The sequence below is a fragment of the Bos taurus genome, chromosome 28, assembly GCF_002263795.3.
Source record: "Bos taurus isolate L1 Dominette 01449 registration number 42190680 breed Hereford chromosome 28, ARS-UCD2.0, whole genome shotgun sequence".
NCBI classification, from domain to species: Eukaryota; Metazoa; Chordata; class Mammalia; order Artiodactyla; family Bovidae; genus Bos; species Bos taurus.
The window spans coordinates 35,848,182-35,872,833 of NC_037355.1; the positions used below are offsets into that span (position 1 = coordinate 35,848,182).

General features: G+C 50.1%; 1 protein-coding gene across 2 annotated transcripts in view; it reads left to right on the plus strand.

The window, feature by feature from the left end:
- Positions 1–27: 27 nt before the first annotated feature.
- Positions 28–24,652, plus strand: part of TSPAN14 (tetraspanin 14) — a 57,697-nt gene continuing 33,072 nt past the window's right edge. Inside the window, exon 1 of one of the 2 annotated variants that reach the window (XM_010820606.4) lies at positions 28–14,053. The gene's annotated coding sequence lies outside the window, so the exon portion shown is untranslated. 2 annotated transcript variants of the gene reach the window in all.

The following is a 24,652-nucleotide window of genomic DNA, read 5'->3' on the forward strand; positions in this document are numbered from 1 at the left end:
AGTCGCGCCCTACCGCCCCGCGCCGCCGAACTTGCTCTAACTTCCTTGGCCGAGCCCGGCCGCGTCGCTGCTGTCGCCGCCGCCGCCGCCGCCACCGCGCCCGGGTGAGTAGAGCGCGGAGCCCCCGCTGGAGCGTCGGGCCCTGCCCCGCTCATTGTCTGAAGCCGATCCCCCCCACTCCCCTCAGCGCCCTCTGGGGACAAGGACTGATCCCCTGGTCCAGGTTCGGTCCCTCCAGCGCCCTCGCTCCTGCCCCGGGGCGGCCCGGCGGCCAGCGCTGGCTTTGTCTGCTCAGATAGCCCGCGAGGGGCTGAGGCCTTGGCCCGGACCCCGCTGAGCCGAACTCGGGCGCCGAGCGGAGTGAGAGCCACAGCGGTCGACCCAGCTGGCGCTCGGGGTTCTGTCGCCCTCGCCCTGTCCGCATTCCCGGACGGGTGCCTGCTGGGGCCGGGCGTGGGTGGGAGCACTCGGGGAGGGAGGGATCAGATCGCCGTGGTCGTGGGCTCTGCTCCCCTCCCCAGCCGCGAGCCTTGGGATGGGCACTCCTTTCGGTTCCGCCACAGACCCTCGGCCGCCGGGAGCTCGGGCTAGAGGGTGGAGGGTGGCGCCGACCGGGGAGGGCGGTCCCCTCTCCTGCCCCCCAAGTGTGCTCCCAGTCGCCCACCCTGGCCCTAAGTCCCATTCTGCCCTTCACGGATTTGGGGCGGTCGGAGTTTGAGTAGGTGGTGATCCTGCTTCTCTGTGTTGGTCGTTTGGAGTTGTGCTTGGGAGCAAACCAACTCCTGATATAACTGGAACTTCGGTCGAGTTGGGTCTGTGGCTGTGGAGTTCGTTCGTCCCGGGCCACTGCTCCTGCCCGGTAGGGGTGATGGTATTGGTAGGTAGGGTGTGTGTGTGTATTTGTGTAGGGACTTGTGCATCAGGACCGCTGGGACACGAATCCGGGGGAACACGAAGTTGGTCTCTCGCTGGAAGCAGTCCGTGCTGTTGGGAGTCGTGGGGAAGCGGCTGGCCCCGGTGCTGGCCTGGCAGCTTGATCTGGCAGCAGTGTACCAGTTCGCAGGCTGTCCCTGGTGGTGGGGTCTAGGGGCATCAGGTCAACCTGGGCCCTGAGTGCAGGGCATTGCACTGGAGGCTGTGCAGCTGTGCTCTCTGAACCACAGTCAGCTCCATAGGATTCTTCCCCACTTCTGAGATGGGGGTTGCCCTCTGGTTGATAAAAGTGGGTGGAGCTGCTTGCTAAATCCTTCAGGGTAACCTTTCCCCTTCCCCTTGACCTCAAGGTACAGGAAGTTAGTGCCTGCAGAGTGCTTGGGTCACCCTTCCCTGGTGGTGAAGCGAAAGCTGGCGCCTCGGTCATCAAAGCACCCCAGCACCCCTACATCACCTCTATCGTTCAGTAAGCCCTGTGGAAGGCCGAGCGCCCTTGTTTCCAGGGATCCTTCAAGCACTCTCAGAATGAAACTCATACTCCTCCATGATGGCCCTACATGTCCTTCCAGCTCCTCTGCTATCTCCAAGCTTTGTCTTATCTTGAGGATCCATGATGTCTGGGGGTCAGGCCTTGGAAGCCCAGGCTACTAGATGGATTTCCCCTTCTGTCTTCCTGCATCCTCACATCTCTGAACTCCACTGCTTGAACCACTAAACATGGTCTTCAGTTCATTCAACAAAGCGTGGTTGAGAATCTGTGGGGTGCCAGGCATTGTTGCAAGCACTGTTCTAGGCTCACAGCTCCCTGATTGGCTGTCAGTTCTATGCGGTCTTAGAACCTGGGCTGGACATGTAGTAGATGCTCTGTAGTGTTTACTAAGCTGAACTCAGTCTCAGCTTAGCAGCACTGTTCAGGCACTGGAGTTCAAGCCCACTGGTGCATCCTGAGGTTTGTAGCTGCCTTTAGCAAGAAATTTGGAGAAGGAAATGGCAACCCACTCCAGTGTTCTCTCCTGGAGAATCCCAGGGACGGGAGAGCCTGGTGGGCTGCCGTCTGTGGGGTCACACAGAGTCGGACATGACTGAAGTGACTTAGCAACAACTAGCAAGAAAGGGCAGGGAAAGGAAGGCCGCGGAAGGGTTGACTGCTTAGGAAAGTTCCATCCTTTGCCAGCTGGGTAGCTGTGCAAATCTCTGAGGCCGGGTGAGGGTGCCTCCCATCCCTCCCATCCTGCATTTGGGAGTGGGAGGACAGAAGGCATTCTCCCTGGGGGAGGGGAGGGAGCTCTGCCCCATGGGTCCTGGTGGCAGTGAAGTTTCCAGAGAGGCCAGGAAACTGGGAGTTCTAGAAGCTCTGGGTTGTGGAAGCATTTCCTGAGGCCCCACGCTAGGGTTACCTTGTGCTCAGGGATTTGACTTCAACTTTTACTGGGACAGAATTCAGCTTGGCAATGCTTACAAAGTGCCACTGTGCCAGTCCTGGGAAACCTTTGCCAGATTTAAAAACTGGAGGAGTTACGGACAAGCTTATAGCAATTATATGGAATGTTTAAATGTGTAGTAATTGTGTTTATTAAGACAGTGTTTATTGAGACATATCACATACTATTGAAGAAGCTTTGTGTGTGTTCATTTAATCCTTGAAAGAACACAGTGCAGTGGGTAATGTTAATGTCCCACTTTACAGATGGTGAAACCATGGCCCAGAGAGGTCACCGAGTGAGGTCTGAATGTGAACTGGGTTTTCTCATATCTAATTAGATAAATTATATAAAGCCTCCTCTCAGAAGTGATTCAAGTTGATTAGTACACTGAAGAGCCTGGCCCACAGAGGAGCTAGTAAATTCTTCAGTGCAGGTCCCCTCATATCCTCTGCTTCTGAAAGCATTTCATCTGTCTGGGCACAAAGCAGGTGTCTCTGAACCTCTGCTGGTTGACTGTCAGTGTAGCCTTTATCTCCCTAAGGCCAGGGAATGGGAAGACCAGCACTACCTTGCACAGAACACTGGGGAGTGAGTCATTGCCTGTAGCTGTCTAGATAGATCAGGGTTTGCCGTGGTAACAATCCTCAAATCTCAGAGGCCTGAAGCATTGAAGGATTATTTCTTACTCACACCACATCCATCGCATATCTGCTTTATGTTGTTCTCATCATGGGACCCATGCTGATTAATTGGAACGCTCCTAGTTACTTGCACCTGGAGACAGGGAGCACAGTGAATCTCACCCTGGCTCCTAAAGCTTCCACCTAGAAGTGGCGTTTCAGTAGCCAAAGCAGTCACATGGCCATACTTCCCTGCAGGGTGGGGAGCAAAAGAGGACTGGAAACATTTGGGAAACAGCACTGATGTCTGCCACCTGCCCAACACTGTGCTGTCCCTGTAACTTATTTCCAAGGTCTAGATCTGAGTGTTGTGTGTTTCTGTGCCACCAGGAACACCAATCATGAATTAGTCAAAGAAATGTCATTTAGGTTAGAGATGAATTGAGGTGTCACATTTGAAGGGCAGAGGTATGGTGAACAAAAATGCTTATTAGCATAGTAAGAGGTGGTCTGCAGAAGCAACTTGTTCCTCTGACCCTGGACAAGGTATTTTGAGTTCCTTGAGTTCTTCTTTTGCTTATTCATTTATTCAGTCATCAATTCGTGGGCCCAAGGACTGGTGCAGAGACCCTAGCCAGGGATTCTCATTAAGCACTTGTTTATCTCCTTGCCTGGCGCTCGGGGCTGTGAACTGGGTTCCAGGATCCCTGTTTCCTGCTGCTGGGTCCTGTGGCCTTTAAGGAGGGATGGTATTACCCATGGTATGGGAAGCAGGCTCCTGCTCCCTGTCTCTGCCCTGACACATCAATCCTTGGATTTCTTGTCTTCCTCATATTCTGTATGTGGCGAGTAGGGGCAGCCAACTTTCTTAGAAGCAGGAGCAGGCAGAAATACCCCATAGGCTTTGCTCTTCCCCTTCCACCAGTGAGATTCCGAGGCTGAGCTTGCAGGCCTTGGGGTGTGGAAAGGTAAAGTGGTGATGTTACCTGAAGGATGGAGCCACATGGAGATCAGGCTTGGATGTGGGGTTGGGGTGGTTCTCTGGCCTGTGAAGCGGGTGGAACCCCTTTGTTAATTGCATTTTCCCACCTGGGCCACCCTTGCAGGGTGTCTAAGAGCTGGCTACACTTTGCACCCTGCTTTTGTGCTTTGTCGCCTGCTTTGTCCCTGGTGACTTCCAGCAAGGCCAGGAAACCCTGGCGGAGGTGGTGAGACCTCAGGTTCTTCTGCTTGTGGTTAACTCACTATCTTTGGGCATCTTTCCTCCTTTTTCAGGGCTTCTGTTTTCCTATCAGGAATACAGGGAGAGGTAATGGTGATCTACAGCAATGGTCTCGATTTTGGCTGGTCATCAGAGTGCTCAGGGGACTACATACACCAGTTTTTTGAAAGTCTTTGGTCTAAGTGAATGCCAGCATTCCTGGTTTGTCTTATCTTCATTATAGCAATGGGGGTAATTCATAATGTGTCAACATCTGTTTTCTCCTTTAACAGCGTGTTTTTTTTGGTTCAGACAGAAAAGTGGTGTGTTGGACTAGTAGAGGGTCTGGCCTGGCCAGTGGGAAACAGTGCCTTTGCTGGTTGAATGTACCAGTGAAGAATGTTGTCCGTCACACAGAGTGGACAGTGATGAGGCCAGCTTTTGAGCTGTACCTACTTTGTTGCTGAGTGATCTAGACAAGCCTTTGAATTTTCTTTCTCCCTTTCTTGAACTTGGTGTTTTCATTTGTAAAATGAGAAGAATCCGCCCTCCCTGTTCGTGGTGGAGTTACTGCGAAGCATACACACTTGGGGTTTGCGATGCAGTATGTGCAGCTCTTGAGTTAGGCTGATATACTCTGCTTTGGGACTGCTGCCATGACTCTGATGGCTCCCAGCAAAGTGCTCACCAGCTGCGGGTTCTGGGAACCCCACTTCCTCCATTCTTGGGCCTGGTGGGGGCTGGGCGGGGCTGGGCAGGGCTGTGGTTTTCTTTTAGGAGGCAGCAGGCCTGGTAATCTGAGATACGGTGGGCCTGGGCAGGCTTCTGGAGGTCTGTTCTGTCTCCCTCACTCCAGAGAGAAGTTCCTGGAGCCCTGGTGTCCATCAGCTGGACAGCTGGAGGGACCGGCCTCTCCCTTCTCGGGCTCTGTCCGCCTGTGTTTAGTGGCTGTGAGCTGTGGTGGTGGGGCCTTTGGGATCCTAGTCAGAGGTGCATTCCTGGTGCTGCCTCTGTGTCCCCCTGGAATTTAGGAGAGCTGAGGCCAGGCTTTCCTGTATAGGTAAGGTTTGGGGAGAAGCCACACTTTGGGACTGAGTAAGGGTTGACTCCGAGAAAAGGGTTGATGAACCTCCCCCTTCTCTGGCTTTTCCCTGTCTACCTGTACTAATCACTGGGGCCTGTGCCAGTCTATTTTGCAGGGCCCCAAAAGTTAAAAAAAAAAAAAAGCTTGGAGGAATGTGTAGTCCTGATACTCAGGAGAGGGGCCCTCAACAGCAGTTGGAATTACAAGAGTGTTTCCTGAATCTCTTCAATCCGTACCCTGAGGTCCGAGTGGTGAGCCTGGGAGGGCCGAGGGTAGCAGCGTATCCCTGGACACAGTCCTAAGTCAGGGTCTGCAATTATGCATCAGAAGCCCCCCAGGGCACCGTGGGAAACTCAGGCTTATTGGAAAGTGGCAGGTGGGAATAAGGAATATGATCGCCCCAGCTTCAGATTTGGTCTCCCCTGGAGGGGCAACTGGGCCCCACACAGCCTGCTCAAGTTCAGGCCATGGTGTGACTTTCCGCTTTCGGTGTGTTTTGATGCCCAGTCTGGAGAGCCCAATCAAGCTGTGCTCAGGACTAGCTCTTTCCACGCCTCCCGGCTGCAGCCACCAGCTGCTCCAATGAAAGGCTCCGATTGCCCACTTGAGTGACCATTGCTGCGAAGAGACGCTGTTTCCTCTCCAGGTGACTTCCCTGATGTCTGGCTACTCTGTAGCTGGTTTCAGCCCTTTACTTCTGGGCCAGGCAGACAGCATCTGTCCCTGGGGATTCTTGGGGGAGGCCAGCGTCCAGCCTGAAATGCCAGCCCCAGTTGTTCTCACAATCCAGGTCCAGGAAGACTTAGAGCTCCATATTGTTAAAGGAAAAAATATATATATATTATTCTGACACTTGTGAACACAGTAAGGTAGACTTTCTTCAGGACTGTCATGATAGGTGTAAAGACTATAACAATGGAGCTTTGCAGTAAGGGAGAGAGATTGGGCTCACCCCCAAATATTACAGGGAAAAGTGGGAATTTACAGCCAGGGAACAGAGTAGGGGGAGGGGTGGATGGATGGAGAATTTATGAGAGGGTAGGGTAGTTCTTTGTTAACAGACCTAACAGAATTCTTGCTGAAGTCAGGCTAGGGTGATCAGATAACGTGGGGGATGCTGCACTAGGAGGGTGAGGATTTGGTCAGACGTGCAAGGTGACCAGCAGTGGAGGGGTGGGGGATCCTGGCTAAACTGCCTTAGCGGGACTCTTGCTAAAACTGGAATCTAACAGGACAGAGACAGAAGGGGCAGAGGGCTCAGAGGAGCCTGACTGGCTCGGTCAAAGAAACTGTCAGTGTATGAGGCTAGCTCAGCCTTTGTTCGGTCTTGCCCACGCTTCTCGCATTGGCCTGAGCTCATCACTACTCACGCTTGTCACTCAAGGGTGGTACCCTCTTTGTGGGCATCACTCTCTTGTTTCCAGAAACCCTAGTCCTTTTCTTTTCAGCATTTACTGGCTCCTTGGCCCCTGGCTCCCTCACAATTGGCCCCTTGACCACCTTCTGCACCCAGGAAACAGACTTGGGTGAACCCTCGGCCTTGGTTCCCTGGGGCCCACCAGTGCTGGCTGCCCTTGTTGCCAGATGTGTTGGGAGCCAGATAACAGCCTTTTGACTCTGGACAACCCTCCCTACTTGACCCTCTTTCCTCGGCCTCTCTACCTTGTGTTTCCTGTTCTTCGCATTCTGGGCAAACCAGTCCGACAACTTTATGGATCTGTTTCTCTCCCACAGGCCTTGGATACAACTAAACTGCCTGACCTGGGCCAAGGGAGGTACAGTGGGTGACTCTCCCCTCCCCACCCTGCTCCACTGCTGCAGCTCCAGGGCCTTCTGGCCGGATCCCCCCCTACCCCCAACTGCTTCCTTCCGCTGTCTGTGGCCTTCCCATCCTCCTGGTTCTCTCTGACCTTCTTGTCTGTTTGCTCACACCTGCACAGATGACCCTGTTGGGTGTGTCTGCTACTCTTGGAGGTGTTCGCGTCTCAGTAGCCAGCTTTTTAGGAACGACGCCACCCGCTGTTGTGAGGAAAAAAAGGGAGTGTGGAGAAGACCTGCTGGCTGCGGGGCTCGGAGCCTTCTCCACTTCCTGAAGGCTGGCTTCCACCCCAGCAGGGGAACAGTGGCCCTGTGCACCCATCCTGCCTCTGCTGTCGTCGTCTCCTTTGTCCTCGTTGTTTCCTGTGAAATACAAGTAATGATATAAACAAGGGGCCTGTCAACAACAAAAGAGCCAGGAGTTGCCTTGAGGTATTCATTCCCAAGGGAGTAGGGCGGAGCCAGTGGCGTGAACCCTGGTGCAGGGGTGTGGTGTGCAGATCTCTCTGGGGCTCCTCTGGGCTGGGGAGTCCTGATGCTCTCTCTGTGGGAAGACAGATGTGGGGAGGGGCAAGGGGGGAGGTGCCAGCTGGGATGCTGTAGGATTCAGTGTGTTGAGCATCAGTGCCTACCTGGGTGTGGGAGCCCTGCCCATTCATGCAGAAAGACTGTGGGAGAGGCCAGCCTTGGTCTGATGGACCACAGCTCCTGAGGGTCCACTGAAGGGCCAGGAACTTGTTTCCAGTAGCTGAGGTCAGAAGGCTCTGGCTGCCTGCGTGATTCTGCTTGTCATGAAGTCTCATTTGTACTCCTTTATTTCCAGCCTCCTTGTTGAACATTGAACACTCATCAGAAAGCCTCTTACAGAGTAGGGGAGCAAAACTTACACCTCCCCCATTTCTAGCCACCTTTCTCTGTGGCCTGGGCACTCTGCAAGTCCTTAGGGGATCTTTGTGGTGGGCTGGGGGTGGGGCAGGGGACCTCTGCTAGGTAGGAGACAGCTCCATCCAGGAAGCACTCACTCCCTGCCTTCCAAGTGGCCTCACTCCAATGGTCTGGCCCATCCTGGTTCTAATAGGCATTGTGTCATACCCCTCAGAAGCCAGAGAGAGACTGAGATTAGTTATTCTGTTGTCCCTTAGGGGGAAAATCACTCGGAGGAAATACATCAGTGCTTCTGAGTGCAGAGTATTTATTGATGTGTCAGTTAAAGTAGGCTTTTAAACAACATGTATGTATCCCTTTAGTAAGGAGGAAGCGTGCACACCGATCTCGCAGCTCCATTTTGCAGCTTGCATTTCCTGAAAGGTGCAGGGAGTTTAGTGGTTAAGGGATTGGAGTTTAGAGCTGGGATTTTGGAAAAACTGTTTTTAGCCTGTCTTGGAGTTGGGCCAGGCCTAGAAATCTGTTGAAATAGCTTTCTTCAGCTGCTAAAATTGGGATGGGTTCGTAACATGAGGACCTTGAGCCTCACTGATGATTGGGGAGGGCCCTGAGAAGGGTCTCTGCCTAGGCCTGGGATGCCTGTGACTCAGCGCCCCCTGATCCTGGGGGTCTTACAGTCTCATCACAGATGGAGTGGACCTGGCTACAGATGGTCCTCTGTATGGAATAACTTAGGTTTCCTTTCTGCCTTGGTCAGAATCCGCTCTTGGTCTTCCTAGGAAAACTTTCTGTTTTGGGACCTGGGGAGGACTTGTGAGCCGGGAGCTCTATAAGTTGGTATGTCTGTCTTTATTTCAAAGACCGGCACCCCCCCACCCCACCCCCACCCCTTGCCGCTTCTTATTCTAGGGAACCGCCTGCAGAGAGCTACAAGCCAAATTTTTTGTGCTATAAATGAGGGGTTTTAAATGTCAATTCAGTTTTAACTTTTTTCATTTTTAAAACTACATGTTTTATTTTTAAAAATACATATTTATTTCAAAGATCTGATATGTAGTGAAAATTAGTATTTCCACCCCTGGCTCCTTCACTTCTGCTCCCCTGAGGCCACATAACCATCACCAGATGTTGGGTGCCTAGTGAAGCGTGTCTGTCCTCTTGTTTGTCCCCATGCCGTACACACCTAACGGTGTTCTGATTTCTACCCTCAAGTGTATCTTGGGATTGTTCAATTTCAGCACATGTAGTTCAGGCCATTCTTTCTAACAGTGGCATGGTATTCCTCTGTGTGGTCAATCATGGTTCACTTTATCAGCCCCCTATGGATGGACATTGAGGTTGCTCTCAGTGTTCAGCTGCTACAAGCCAAGCAGCAAGGAATGCCTTGCATGTACACTCTCAGAGGTCTGTTGTAGAGATGGTTAGATGGGGAATCCAGGCGTGGGGTGCTTGACCAGAAAAGAAACATGCTGTTTTGATTCCAAGAGGGAGAATGAACGTTTCTGAGTTTTCCTTGTGGAAGGATCTTGTGTTTATGCCGTCATACCCTCGAGCTGGAGGGGCCATGGTGCTGGCTCGTTCCCATGTGGTCTGAGCATTTCAGCTCAGGTCATCCTGCCTCTGGAGCACCTGGTGTTTGTAGCCTTTGGCTGTGCCCCGTGGGCCGTGCAGCCTGTGCACCCAAAAGTGTGATTATAAGAGTGTGAAGAGGCAGGCAGAGCCGGGGAGGGTCTGGGGAGGCCAGGCGTGGGGAACTTCTCATACGTGGGCTTGAGTGACTCTAGGAGTTTGCAGGAATTGAGCTGGGTATGAAACCTGGAGTCTTGGAGAAACAAACAAGGAACTGGGGATCAGTTTTTAGAAGAAAAGATCCTCCTTGGGTTTCAGGGGTTGGTGTGAGGCCTCTTGTCCAGGTCTCACTAGACCATCCACCGCCCTGAGATCCCCCATCTCCTAGCTGCCCAGCAGCCCTGCCTGGCTTTGTGCAACTTCAGGCTGCTCTGGAGAAGACTGCCCCCTTGTGATTTTAAAAGCCTGTCTAGAAGGCACCTGGTGTAAATAATAGATGAGTTTTTCTGTTTTGAGCAGGCAGCCTCCTTGAAGAGCAGATGCAGGGGGTGAGGGCAGGTGAGGTTTTCTTACTGGGGTGGGTTTGAGGGTTCGTGTCTACTGGGAATCCTTCTGGGGGTCCTGGGAGTGCTCTGGCAGTTTCTTCACCCCTGTGGCCACCGTGTGCCCCTGAAATGACCATAATATTCCCCTGTCTGGCTCTGGCGACCTCATGCCTAGACAGGGCAGGGCAAGAAGGGAGGAGATTTTAGGACTGGCTGGCAGATAGCTCCCCTAAAAAACAATGTGCTTGGTATGACCCTGCCCTGGTGAGTCTGAGGCCCACATCTCTGCCCTCTCTCTCCCACCATTGCCCTTACATGCTGCCCCGTGAGAAGTCCACAGCTTCCCATGCCCACAGCTCTATTGTATGGGGCCTGGAGCTTGGCGGCATACAAGTTTCTATTGTGGCAGGGTGGCAGCTAGGGCTGACCTGTGGGGCTGAGGAGGTGGGGCCTAGGGACTGACAGTGGAGCTATTCATGGGCTCTGCCCCATTTCCTGCTGCCTCCCATTGTGGACAATTTTGGGGGGAGGGGAGGGGAGGAGGAGAGGGGGTGGCCAGTGCAGCTATTGTTCCTGGCAGTGGGAGCCCATTATGCTTAATAGAAGTCCTTTGATGAACAGATCTTAGCCACTCCAGGGCCCCTGTCCTGTTCTCTGACGTTGGGTGAGCTGCCTAGCCCGACCCTGCCCTCTGTCAGCACTCCCCATCGCAGGAAGTCTGGAAGGATCCTGCCCTTTGGGTACTTCTGTCAAGACTCCCCTTCCTCCCTCTCAAGTCCCCAGGTTCTGCCTGGAACCTCCCTGGGTATGAGCACTGAGCAACTGGGCAAGGAGTAGGGATGCCCAGCCACCTGCCCACTGCCTCTGGGAGTGGGTTTCTGCCTGAGCTCTCTCGGCCCAGCTGCATCCTTGGGTGGGGGCCAGGCGTGTGCCTGGGCAGCTGTCAGTCTTGAGGCCCCCACTTTCCTTTGTACTTCAGCGCCCTGTGTCCCTGTGCCTCACTGGAGTACTCAGCTGCAGAAAAGCCTGCTTGCTGGTCGGCCGGCCTGCAGCCTCCTCGCGCTGCCTGAGCCACAGCCATTTTTCTTTGTTCTGCCATCTCTGGGCTCTTGAATCTCAGGCAGGCGGTGGCAGGCTGGGCAGGCAGCAGGCAGCAGGCACACAGCACCAGCGGAAGCCCTTATGACATGAATCTTCCTACTGAGCCGATGCTATGCGGTCTGCTTGCTGTACCGTCACTTCCCCCAGCTGTACCTCCGGCTCCCCAGTGGTGCTGAGATTTCTCTTTGTTTAAAGAGGGTCTTGCCATCTTATTGGATCACAGTGCTGCTGGTTTGTACAGTGGGGACAGAGAAAGGGCTCGCCTGCTCGTGCCACTGAAGATGTGTAAGAGAGGGGAAGGACTGAATTCATGGATGCCTTTGGGAGCACCGTCCTTCTGGTCTTTGGCAGAAAAAGCCACTCCCAAGTGCAAAATGTGATCTTCCTTTACCTCCTGGTCCTTCTCCATGAAAGAGTCATATCAGGACAAACTCTTAGCATTTAGTGGCAGGGGTAGTTGAGAAAACAGTGATTTTTGTTTTTCGGGTTTTTTTTTTTTCTTTTGAAGGGTCTCTATGGTTGTGGTATTCAGTATTCTTCCCTGGAAAATTTCACGGACAGAGGAGCCTGGTGGGGGCCGCAAGAGTTGGACATGACATAGTGTGCACGCGCCCCCCCAACACACACAGCATGCGCCACCCACACCCCCAACACACACACCCATCATCCCCGGCCCCTTTGCATCTGAATGTCTCTCATCCTCAGTTTTTGGTGGGCAAATTGAGCTTCCTCCTGGGGAGTCTGATTTTACCCAGTGTCAGGTCACAGCCTAAGCTGAGGGTTACTCTTTCTGAAAGTGTGCCCACCCCAGCTCACAAATCTCCAACTTTCTTAACTGCAGTCTGTAATTGTCTCCCTGCCTTTGACATAGAGTTGTTTGATATGAGAACTCCTGAGCTCTCACTACTTGCTGTATTTATCATTTTATCTTTCCAAAACCCATCCATCTTGAGATCAGCCTGGCTGTCTTATCTGACTCTTATCAGCCAGCCTCCTAAATTAGGAAGCAGGTCCCAGGCCTGGACAGGGTTGCCCCCTTGGAGTGCCCTTATTGCAGCAAACGTTGAACCAGACTCAGTAAAAAGAGCTAGGTTCGCTGTCATAAATGTTGAAACACAGATGCACCTTTTAGGGTTTTTTGTTTGTTGTTGTTCTGTCGCTAAGTTATGTCCAACTATTTTATGACCCTGTGGACTGTAGCCCACAGGTCTCCTCTGACCATGGAATTCTCCAGGCAAGAATACTGGAGTGGGTTGCCTTTTGCTTCTCCAGTGGATCTTCCCAAACCAGGAATCAACCCCTTGTCTCCTGCATCGGCAGGTGGATTCTTTACCACTAAGCCGTCAGGGAAGCCCAGTTTTTAGGGTAGTTGGGCCCAAACGAGGGTGGGAAAAGCGTGATTGAGGCAGCATGCTGCTCTGGAAAAGCACAGGGAGGTAAGGCGAAGCGTTGGGTCCCAGCTGTGCCGCTGGCCTTCCGGGTGACCTTGGTCACTCATTTCCATGGGCGTAGGTCTCTGGAAGATGGAAAGGTTGCTCAGATGAACTTTGGTTGTTTTTGAGCCGGGACTTTTTGAGTTCTATGAAACTAAGTCCAAAATGCTTGTTCACTACACAGATCCCCTCTCGCCAACTCTGGGTACGTTTTTGGGAGAAATGTCATTGGACGGGGTTAATGGGGCATCTCTTCCCATGGTTTTTTTTCCCCTCATGTTCTTGAGGGACTGGCAGTGGTGATGATAACCTCCCCAGATGTCTGTGGTTTTCACAGGGAAACCCACCCACCAGGAGCCAAAAGCACACAGCAGCCCTCAGGGGCTGAGTGTGACATTGGGAGCCCACTCAGACAGACAGACAGTCTGCCTTAGACAGTAGCACTGGCCCTTTCTTGGACATACCACACTCCCTCTCTGGCAAACCTGGGAGGAGGCAGTGAAGGCTGTTATTTATGTCCTGCCAAAATGAGGCCGGGCTGTTAAAAGTAGAAATAAAACTTACAAGACGGAGATACCCTCTGTATTTAAATATCCTCTTTAGTTCTGGGAGGTGGGAGTGGGAGTTAGGGGAATTGGGGGTAGGAGGCTGAGGTTACATTTTGTCTCTATTTTGTTAAAAATTCCAGGAGGCAAAATGGGTTTCTGGCTCTTTATCTGCCTTTCCCCACCCAACCTCTACCCCCTGGGGGACCTCCTGTGTCCGTTGGCTTTCCTGCCTTTGTCTGCTGGGCTAGGATTGGCCTCCTCGTCACAGCTCTGGCCTTTGTGCTTCCGCCCTGCCCTGCCCTGCCCTGCCTCACGGGAGGCCTGTGCTCTTGGAAGACATCCAAGGGGCAGGGAGCCCAGCTTTGATAAACATTTGGTTAGAGTAGCTTCCACAGCTGTGAAATGGGAATAAAAATAACCTGTGAGGATGCACTAAAATACCAAACAAATTCCACAGTTAAAGCATCCCTCCAAGAAAGCTGATGACATCCCTGGTTAAGAGGGGTGAGCTTTCCCTGTCACTTGCCCTAAAGGGCCTTTCGCTCCATCAGTGCTGTTGCTTCTCACTCGAGGCCTCTTACACCCTCACTGTGGAGAGTACTGCCCGCAGGCCTGTCAGCGGGCCGGGCTGCCAACACCTGGGAGCCTGTTGCCCTGCAGACTCACCCCACAGCAGCTGAGGCAAAATCTGCATTTAACAAGATTCCCGGGTGATTTGCATGCACTTTCAAGTTTGAGAGGCTCTGTCTCAGACACCTCCGTCCTGCCCTGCCCCACCTTCAAGACTGTTTTCTCTCTTTTGTGGTTTAGTTGTCTGCACCCTCCTTCCCTGCTTAAAGTTGCCTACTTTAAAGGGGTCTGGCTCCGTCTCTGGGACACGAAGATTGCACAGGTAGCCCTGGGCACTGGGGGTGTCTGGGAGGTGGGTCTGGGAACCATGGAAGCCGCCTGAGCTGGCAGCTGCGGGTGCCTCCTCCAAGCCTGTCCTCAAGGTCAACTCTGGGGCACCGGGCCGAGGAGGTAATTGGAGCCCTCCTTTGTGAAAGGGGGCTAAGAGCCTCCCTGGGCCATCTGCTGCCACCTACCCCACCACATCCGTCCCAGCTGGGCGACATGGCGATCAGAATCAGGTTGTAAATGTTGTTTGCTTTTTGTAGACACACGAAGCATTCTATAAAAAGGTTTTTGGTATATGTTGAAGTTCAAATAAATAGTCCAGAAAACGGACTGTAAATTTATTTTTTGTAGTATTTTTTAGCGGGAAAAATGTTTGAAATGATTTTCCCGATTTCGCTAAGATGGTCTGCCCTCCCCCTGCCTTCAGGTAGAGGTGGGTGGAGGGCCTGTGGGGGTGAGTGTGGGGCCCCAAGCCTGGGGATGCCCCTGGCTGTCTGGAACTGTTTTAGGTACTAAGCTTCTAATCTCTTTGCAGATTTTTCTCAGCTTTTTTCATTAGAGTCCCATCACTGATTTGTGTTTTTTAAAAAAACATCTGCTTCTTCCTTCCCCTCCCTGCTTGTTCCTCTTCTCTCCTACATTTCAGCGCATTTCATTTTACTTATTTTTCTCCAGCAGGCTTCACCTTTTATAGCTTGTTGGGAAAATTTGCTTTCTTCCCTCTGTGAGACTGACCCCAGGCTGTTTGCCTTGCTCAGAGGCCAGGAGCCAGGCTCTGCCCTGGCTTGGTGAGTCCTGTCCGCCCTGGGCAGGATTAGGGGGTGGCCCTCCAGTGCTGACTTCGGGAGTCAACTGGGTTGGTTGGTTGGTTGGTTGGTTGTCTTAAAAAGTATATTGCAGTGAACTGTGCAATTTTGGATACAAGGATTTTGAACATCTTAGAGCCACAGTCTTTATGTCTTTCAGGCATGAAGAAATGGAAGAAAAGGTGTTTAATTCTAAGTTTTATATAGTTTGTGTTGCGGGGGAGAGGGTGGGATATCTCTGCAAAGAGAACGTTTCCCACCCACGTTAGACACTCAGGTCACATCCTCGCACTGAGTTGGAGCAGCTCCCCTAAAGGCTGCCCAGGACTCAGTTATTGGAGCAGAATTTATTTCTGCCCGAGAGCAGGCCCACTCGTCACTCAGTACGTCCGTGGCTGTTAGGAGCGTCCCATTCCCCAGCTGTGTTGGTTCTGCTGGGGCAGCCGGCCCGATGGCGCCTTGGTGCCATCCACAGGGCCTGACCCAGAGCTTTGTTGAGACTCCTGGCTGCCACCATGCCGGCTTGTAGTGGTTAAAGCTGCTGCTCTAGGGAACATTTCCTGACCAGCTTCCCGCCTCCTCCTTCCTTCCTGGGCCTCATCCTGCCCTCCTGCGCCTGCCTGACAGCATTTAGCAGAGGGAAGCGTGTCCTGAGCCCCTCCCGTGAGGTGCAGGGCTCACTCGAGTTCTTGGTCTCCACAGCCCCACTCTAGGTGCCTGGCAACAGCAGCAGCAGCCAGGACGTGTAGAAACAGGTCCCGAGGTGTTCGTCTCCCACAATAAAAGCCTTTCCTCCCAGGGACTCGCAGAGCGAGTTAGTACACTGATAGGTTGCTGGACTCTTGGCTTCATTCATTCGTGCTGTGGCCTTGCCTCAAGCCATTTGTGGAGAAGCTCAGGGTGGACAGAAGGCCCAGTCCTCTGGGTCCTGAGGTCCAGAGGTCCCAGCATGCAGGGTTCATGGGTTCTTGTCCATGTTGGAGATGTTGCCATAAACTGGGCCCAGAAACCGCATCTCGTGCGCGTCTGCTTCTGAATGCGGACATTTCATGTGCACATTGGGCTTTCAGAAACAGGCCTGCTGTGATCATCTGGGCTCAGGCTCCCCCTCTGCATTTAAACAGGCGGTTTCACATTCAGCGGCAGAGGGAAGGCCCCTGGAGGCCAGGCCGGTGCCAGGCCTGCTTCCGCAGTGCTTTGAGAGGTGGAGCGGCAGCCGCTGCAGGTGGCCCGGCCCTCACCTGTGTGGGCAGGCAGGTGAGGCATGACTTGCCTGATGTATCATTTTCAAGATCTCTGTTTGGGCCCCAGGATTGTCTGTTGCCCCAGAGTTTTCTTCTCTTCATTTCTTTTTTTAAAGAAAAATGGCCACAACTTCTTACATTTTACTTGAGGTGAGTTACTTTTGTAAACTCTTCATTTGTTTTGTTTGTTTTTTGATCATTCCTCAAGATAGGACTCAGGTTATGCATTTTCGCCGGGAACACCACAGAAATGACATGTCCTTGGTGCATCCCGGCAGGAGGGACAGCCGTTGGCTTGACTCATTGCTGGTGATGACAGTGGTGGTCACTCGGTTAAAGGTGATATCTGTAAGGTTTCTCCATTGATGAGTTACTATCATGCTCTTTGTAATTAATAAGTGTTCTATGGGGAGATACTTTGAGACCATGTAAACATGCTGTCTCTAATCAAACTTTCGTTGACTAGTTTTAGAGCCTGTTATGGTCTAAAGGTCTTTGTGTGTTCCCGCATTCACATATTGAAATTCTGTCTGGTGCCTGGCTTGATGATGTTAGGACTTTGGGAGGAACTTAGGTCATGGGGGTGGAGTCCTCAAGAACAGGATTGGTGCCCTTACAAGAGACCCCTCAGAGCTCCCTTGCTGCTCCACCATGTGAGGACACAGTGAAGAGGTGCCAGCTTTGAACCAGGATGAGGCTTGAACCCCACTTTGTTGGTGTCTTAATCTTAGACTTCCTAGCCTTCAGAACTATGAGGAATAAACTTCTGTACTTTAGAAATTGCCTGGTCTGTCAGTTTGGTCCAGTCTGGTGTTTTGTTATAATAGCCAGAACAGACTTAACCCATTATCAGTTATTTCTGTCATACTAGAATTCTCCAACCTAGAATTCTATGGTTACTGAATGCTGATGATTTAATTACATAAATTTTTACATTTATCCTTCTGCTGTAAAGAACTTTCCCTTCTCTTCCATTTATATATTATTTATCCATTTATATGTATTAGAATGGAGTCATGGGTTATTTATTCAGTGAGTTAAAATGCATCAGTATTATTTATTTTGGTGCACACATAGTTCCAGATTGGGCCAGTGGGGGGGTCCCTTCAAACTGTCTGCTGTGAAGGACAGCTCTTAAAAATGTGGCTTTCCAGGTCTGTCACATTCACTACTGAACGAGTCTCCATGTGCAGTTTGGAAAAAGCTCCTTGAGTGATTCCCCTGATTCCTGAATTTGGGATCAGCTGGGCCAGACCCATCATTTTCAAGCATGTATGTCATAGAGCCTCCCCTTCCCCCTAGCCACTTGAAGAGAACTGCTCTGCACACCTCATGCTGGGTTTCTGGGTCAGAGTCTCTTTGTACAAAAGCTCCTGTAGCTTAAAAAGTAATAAAAATAGTAAGTTTGAAAATCGCTGGATTAGGTGACCTCCATTCGAGGCCCAGCATGTCTCCCACTGAGCCCTCGCCTCACTGCTTCCTCCTCTGCCCCACGTCCCTCCCTCCCTTGGCTTCTTTCCTGGTGTCAGCACTGAGGGAGACAGATATCTCCTCCCCAGATTAGCGAGGGGCCCCTTGGTGCTTCTCAGACTCAGCAGGTCTGGGGGTTGTGGGGTTTTGGTGGTGGAAGCTCATAATGCTGTGTTGGTTAAAAACAGTTTCAGACAGGAAGCCAAGCTCTTAGAATCCCAGGCCCATTGGAGAGCCCGATGGGGCTCAGAGCTGGTAGCCCAGGTGTTCCTGGACTTCCACCTGGAGGCCTTCCCAGGTCGGGCAGTCAAGGGCCTGAGAGTCTCTGAACTCTGGGAACCTCCCTTCCCCCACACCTGTGTGGCAGGGCTTGTCACCCGGTGATGAGGGACGGTGAGGGGCCCAGCCTAACTCCTGGCTGAGTTTGTAGTGTTTTCCCAGGGTGAAGAGGCAAACTTCTGGACTCCTGCGGTAGTTGCTGCCACCCTGTCCATTTTTGCACTGTTTGTGGCAGACCCTGAGTACGGAGAGTTGGTCCTAAGGGGTATGGGTTAGAGTAGGACTTAGACGCTTCTGGCTCTGAGGGTGAGTCGGAACCGAGTGGGGAGCCTGTGGACTTGAGGCCCTCTTTCCCCTCTGAGTGATAGTGCCCCTAGGCTGAGGTATGATATGATATCCTTCCTGTATGTGAGATTCCCTTGGGCAGTGAGGCAGCCTACTGCCCTGCCTTACGACCATCTCATTTACCCATTTCCCTTGAAAGTCGCCTGTCTCTTCCTAGACTTCTCCCCTTGGGCCTCCCTGTTCCATTGGCCTGTGAATGGTCCCCAGCACACAGTGGGCTCTGAGGACCTGGAGAGTCGAAGGCCTGTGGTGCGCTGTTTGGAGGTGCAGCAGGGCCCCCAACTCTGTTGGGAATATGGCTGCCATTCCTGGGGATTGGCTTGTGGGCAGATACAAGTACTGGAAGCCTCAGAGGTCAGGTGGAAAGGTTGAATCTTGGTCAATGGCCAGGTCTGGAGAATGAGGTAGGGAGGAGCCAGCAGAATAACTTGGTAGAGTTTTAGCTTGGGATATGGGTGGATAGTGTTGTCAGGTCAGCACAGTTCCACTGGGTTCTTTGCCTGGGGCTGTCACATGGCCCAAATCAAAGGGTTGGCAGGGCTATATTCATTTCTGGAGGATTTGGGGCAGAATTTAGTTCCTTGTTGTTTGTTTTAGTACTGAGGCCCTGTTTCCTTGCTAACCGTCAGCCAGGGTTCCCCTGAACTGCTGAAACTTCTCTCTGCTCTTTGCAGGTAGCTCCTCTGTCTTAGATCCAGCAACAATGCATTGCATCCTCATACTTGGAATATGACTACTTCTGCCCTCAGCTGGGAGAAAGCTCTGCTTTTAAGGGCTCATCTAATTACATTGGACCCACTCAGATAGTTTCCCTATTTTAAGTAAATTGATTATTCATCTTGATTACATCCGCAAAATCTCATTTGTCCTTTTATATGGTTATAAATTATACTTCCTGTTTTTCCTTTTTTTTTTACTTTGCTCAGTAAAAAGATGGCAACTAAAATATTTCTGAAGTCTTCCCAGAGATCTGTGGATTTAGTGAACACACCTAATTTTACTTTATTCTAAAACCCCACAGAAGTTAAGATAAAGGGAATTTTAAAAAATGAATCACTCTACAAGGACATGGAGAATGGCAAAGGAAGCAAAAGCAAGAAAAAATGTTCAAATCAGAAATTAGATGGGTGAGTGACCCACTTTGAAATGTAGGAGTTGGTGTCACCATATTATTTTAGGGGGGTTGGAGGGGAGGAGCCTCAGAGCTGGCTGAATATAAGAACTGTTTGAAGGCAGTTCATGTGGTTAAACGCCTTTCTTGTCTCCATGGTGCTTGGTGACTGCATTTTCCCTTTAGTGGGACATTGGAGATTCCTTGTACTAAAGGAAAAACCAAGGGCCTGGGAGATTCCAGTTGTTCTTAGTAAAGCCTTCTATCCCACTTGGCTTCTAGAACTCTGACAGCCAGCCCCTTACCTTCCAAGCAGGAGATTAAGAGACCTCACTGAGGAACCTGGCTGACCTAAAGATGTCGACAACAGGGACTTAGAGCAGATGGGCCAGCCAGATCGCCCTGCACAGAAACTCACCTACCTGCCCAGGGACTCAGTGCTTCTAGTCAATTCTTAGGCATTTACTTCTAGTCATGAGGATTACTAATGATTGCTAATACCTGAAGAAAGCACCTAATGTGAAAGGAAGCAAAACAAATGGGGCAGGGGGAGCAACTTGAAATAAATATTCTACTTGGAGAATATTTTGAAAAAAATTAGACATTTTCTCAGAGAGATAAGAGAAGTACCCATGAAATAGGAATAGGATACTATACAAAAGGAACATTTAGGGAACAAACAAAAAAATTAAAATTTTAAAAGAATAAGGGCAGAGCAAAAATATCAAACCATTAGAATAATTATAAATTTGAAAGAGTTTTCTGGAAAATAGACAAGAAAGATGAAGAGGAGGTGGATAATAGAGCAGAAGAGGTAAGATGTTTGAAGAATCAGCTCAGGTTCCCATATCTATTAATAGGAGTGGCAGAGAAAAATGCAAGTGGGAAAATCACCCAGAAAAAAGTTTCCTAGAAGGATATAGGTTTCCATATCAGATGGACTCATCAAATGTTGAGCTGAGAGAATGAAGATAGGCCAGTACCCTGATCAGTTAGACCAGTACCTTGAAATGTCAGTGTTCTGGGAAGAAAAGGATGATCTTACAAGTTTACAGAGAGAAAGAAATAGGTTAAGTACAAAATCAGGAATCTGAGTGGCTTCAGACCTCCCATTACCCTGGAATGAAGATGATGTTAGGGCACTGCCTTTAGTGTTCTCAGTAGAAATGGCTCCCAACCTAGAATTCTATACACAGCCAAACTTATTCACAAATGAAGGTAAAGTAAAGATGTTTTCAGACATACAGGGTCTGAAAAATTTTCTTCTTGCCCTGAAGATTTCTTCCCCAAAGATGAGCAAAGACTGGCTCTTTCATAGGCTGTATCCCAAATGAGGCCGAGGGAGTTCTTCTGGGCACCAGTCCAGATTAAAGTAGCTCAGAAGGTTCCAGGAGAAATTTCTTCTGGAAGAAGAACTAGAAATAGAACATCTGATGTGAGTGAACTTATTGAGAGGAGATTTGGACAACTGACATTGAATTGGGGGTTGAATATTAATAAATTCATAGAAAATTAAACAGAAAAAATGAGAATTATTGACTCCAGAGAACAAAAAAGTTGTCTAGGAAAAGTAATCATGGCTTACATGGCTCGCTGTGATGACTCACGTGGTCCTAATAATGTAGACTCTGAAAATTAGTGTCGCCATGGGTATGATTGGAGTGGAGATATGGGAAAGGAGTGTGAGGGGAGTGGTTTGGGACAGGTGGCTTGTACAGGAGTAGAGTTACATTTTCGTCTTCAGGGCAGGAAGTGGTGAGGTAACACCTAACAATGAAAAACCAGGGAATAGTAATACAAGCATAGCATGTACTGAATTTTCTAAGACATTTGGAATGTTAACATCAAGACCAGCTAGAAGTTAAGGGAGCCCCTGGAAAGGGGCTGGGGCCTTGGGGCCTAGGATCTGTTTTTGTTTTTTGTTTTTTTTCTGAACACAGCATTTGCAATCATTGATTCTTGCAGGGATATGTTCAGGAATAATTTTTAAAAAAATGAAAATAGCAAATCTGAAACACGTGGCCTGTGATAAGGGCAAGTTTTGTTTCACAGAGCTCAGATGTGTATGGGAGTATGTGTGCATTGGATTGATTGTTCAGTGTGATTCTTGTGTGTGCTAAGTTGCTTCAGCTGTGTTTGACTCTTTGCGACCCTGTGGACTGTAGCCCGCCAGGCTCCTTTGTCCATGGGACTCTCCAGGCAGGAATACTGAAGAGCTTCTTACTGTGGGCCATCGTAAAAAATTTGAAAGCCATTGTCAGTGGCTTCTCATCGCCAGTTCTCTTTGTACACTTGTGAATTGTCTAAGTATTTTACAGTTCAGCATGTGCTACCTTTTTAATTAAATAAAGCCAAGAGACGGAGGAGGCAACAATCTTACAAGTTAATATAATCCCAAAGTAGATGAGCCCTGTTTACAGTGATTGCAGAGGTCATCACACTTGTGGGGCCAGCACCCTCCACCAGCAGTGGCCTCAGTTTACATTTTAGTACAAAGGTGGTCACGGTAAGTGCCACAATAGAAGCCTTTTTAGAAAATCACTTGTAAGCCTACCAACCCACGAAGCCATTTTCATGGTTTTAGCTTCCATTTTGACCTTTAACCACATGCTTACAAATTGTTTCATAATTGCAAGCTAGGATATTTAGATTTTGAATGCTTAACTCGTATTCTCTCTCTTGGTTTCTTTCCTTGAGGCAAACTCTTGAGTCATGAGTTTATTGGATTAAGGGTAGGACTTCTTTTTTTTTTTTTTTTTATGTCTCTAACTGTATTGCTTACCAAAGGGTAGTAACACTTTATTCCACTCCCAGCAAGGTATGAATGCAACAGCCTCACCATGGGACTGCCAGCAATAGTGGTGGTGATTTTGTTAAAATAAAAAGTGTAAAACAATATCTGTGAGTTGTCTTTAATTTCATTTCCAGTGACTTTGAGTAGTTTTCCATCTAGGAATTGTTTTGTTCTTCAGTTTTAGAATACTGCCCATATCCTTTGTCCATTGGTCTAAAATCAGTCTTCTATTAAGTGTGAATTTCTTTGTGTTGGAAATAGTATTTACCTTTTGTCATAATCACTACAGCTGCAGATAATTTATCATTTGTTTCCTTTTTAATTTTAATGTTACTTTTAATTGTTATATGGGAATTTAAAAGCATATCTGTTCTATATTGATAATTTTGTACTTCACTTAGCTTAAATGTGAAGGATACCCTGTTCTTGAGTGTGTGTGTGTGTTTACTATTTAGATAGACTTTAGTGTATTATTCAATTCCTCTCAGGTTGCTAACCAGCTATCTTAACACTGAAATAATTCTGACTTTCCCTCTTGTTTTAAGAAGTTGATGTTTGGACAAACACAATGCCTCCTGCTTGCCACGTAAAGGCTTTATTCTGTTATAATAACTTTTGGAGTTGAGACAGTTTGAGGACTTGGAATTAATTGTTTTCTCTACAGAAAACACAACATAGCTTTTGGAGAGTTTTCAGTTGTGGTGGTCATTAGTAGCTGTGGAAATTTATCTTCTGTTAAGAAGCAGAATTTTTAGTTTGTGTATTTAGGGTATTCAGGGTAAATGCTTTTGGTGTTGACTGAATTCGTTAGCTGGTAGAGAGCTGAGTTTCGCCTTCCTCTGATGTGACTCTACTCGGGTTAGCAACTATGGTGAGAAGTGAGGGACCATAGTCACTCGAGTCATTTTGGCTGGCTTCTGGGTTGGATCTGGTTCTAGTTACAGCACCACCATCCTCGTCACCTTCTGGGGTTCTTTGAAATGTGGGTAACACCTCAGGCTGGTGGGGGAGCACTCATCAGTCTTTTCTCCTTCCCTGAAGTTCTGAAGCTGCCAAGCCAGACCTCAGATGCTCTTTGCCTTCATTCCGCCCCAAACCCAAGGCTCTGTGTTGGAGGATGTGGCTTAGGCTGGAGTCCAAACAGATCTCACTTTTACCTCCTTCCAGTTAAATTCAGAACTTGCCTATGTGGGGACCTGGATCTTCTGGCTGAAGCTCAGGACCTGCCTCTCTACCCACCCTGGTCCCAGGACAGAGCTGGTGGGTCAAGAGCAAGAGGCAGCTTTCCCTTGCTGCTCCTTTGACGGCGTGTGGTGCGGGACCCCTCTCCCCACCCCCCGCTCAGTCGAGCGCCTTCTCTCCCCATGGGGAGGAGTAAACAAGGGGTGAAGAAAGACTAAACTGCACTGTTTCCATTCAACAGCTTCCTCTTCTGTGGGTTGGAATGGGGAAATAAGTGTCATTAAAACACCCTACCCCAAGACCTCATACGGTTATCTTGGTCCAGCAAAAATGATGCAACGTTCAAGCAAGTGTTCTGGGGGTGAGTGGCAGGCATGTAAGGGGACGTATCTGGGGGTGGTACATCATCTCATGGATGATTAGGGTGTTTCTTTCTGATTATTCCCTAGCATGGACCTGGCTAGTATAGTCTGAGTGTTTAAGTTACCATGGAGTGAAGGCTTGGGGTTTATATCACGGTTGTTGAGATTCTCTATGTGTGGGTTTGAACCCTGACATTTATAAAGGCAGAGTTATTTCCTGGTTGGGTCTTTATGGGGTGAGACCCTGGGAGCCCAGTGGAAGAGGGGGGAACAGGTGCTGAGAAAACCAGCCCCCTGCAGAGAACCCACACTCCAGAGCACTGGCTCCCTGCAGTGTGCATGACAAGGAGCTCGCTGTGGCCATTCCATGTTCTCCCCATGTACGTGGCCGGAGCAGAAGGAGATCAGGGATCTCCGGGTGGAGAGTCCCTGTGTCACCTCAGGGTCATCATTGTTCAGAGGCCCTGGGCTAGGGGGCAGGGATGAGGTCTGCCCTGCTATGGAAAGCATACAGGCCAGTGGTAATTAGCTGGTGTCTTTGTGGAGCCAAGATCCAGGAGAAGGAAGGGAGCCTGGCTTTGTTTACTGCTTCAGAGCTTTAAGGAGAGTTCTTTACTATGGTTAGGTTAAATAACTCCAAGGAGCACCCCTTAGGATTCCTGAACTTCAGGGTATTGTGCCTGAGCAGCCCTCCCCAGTCTCTGGGGACCTTAGGGATCGGCCCCATTTTATTTGAGGCCTTGAGAGGCAGACGCTTGCTCAGGGTCAGGTCATGTGGCCGAAGGAAGGACTGTGTCCAAGAGTTCCTGTTCATCTCCTTGCAGCCGTCCTGTGTGGCCCAGGCTGTGTTCAGGCCTTCTGTGTCCTTACCGGGAGCTGTGTTCATGTGTATTCTGGGAGGGGAGTGTTGTAGAGATGCTGCTCTGCTGGTGGGACGGGGAGGTGGGGATGGGCTGCAGGGTCACTGCCTCCTCCCTGGCTGGTTTCAGGCCAGGCAGGTT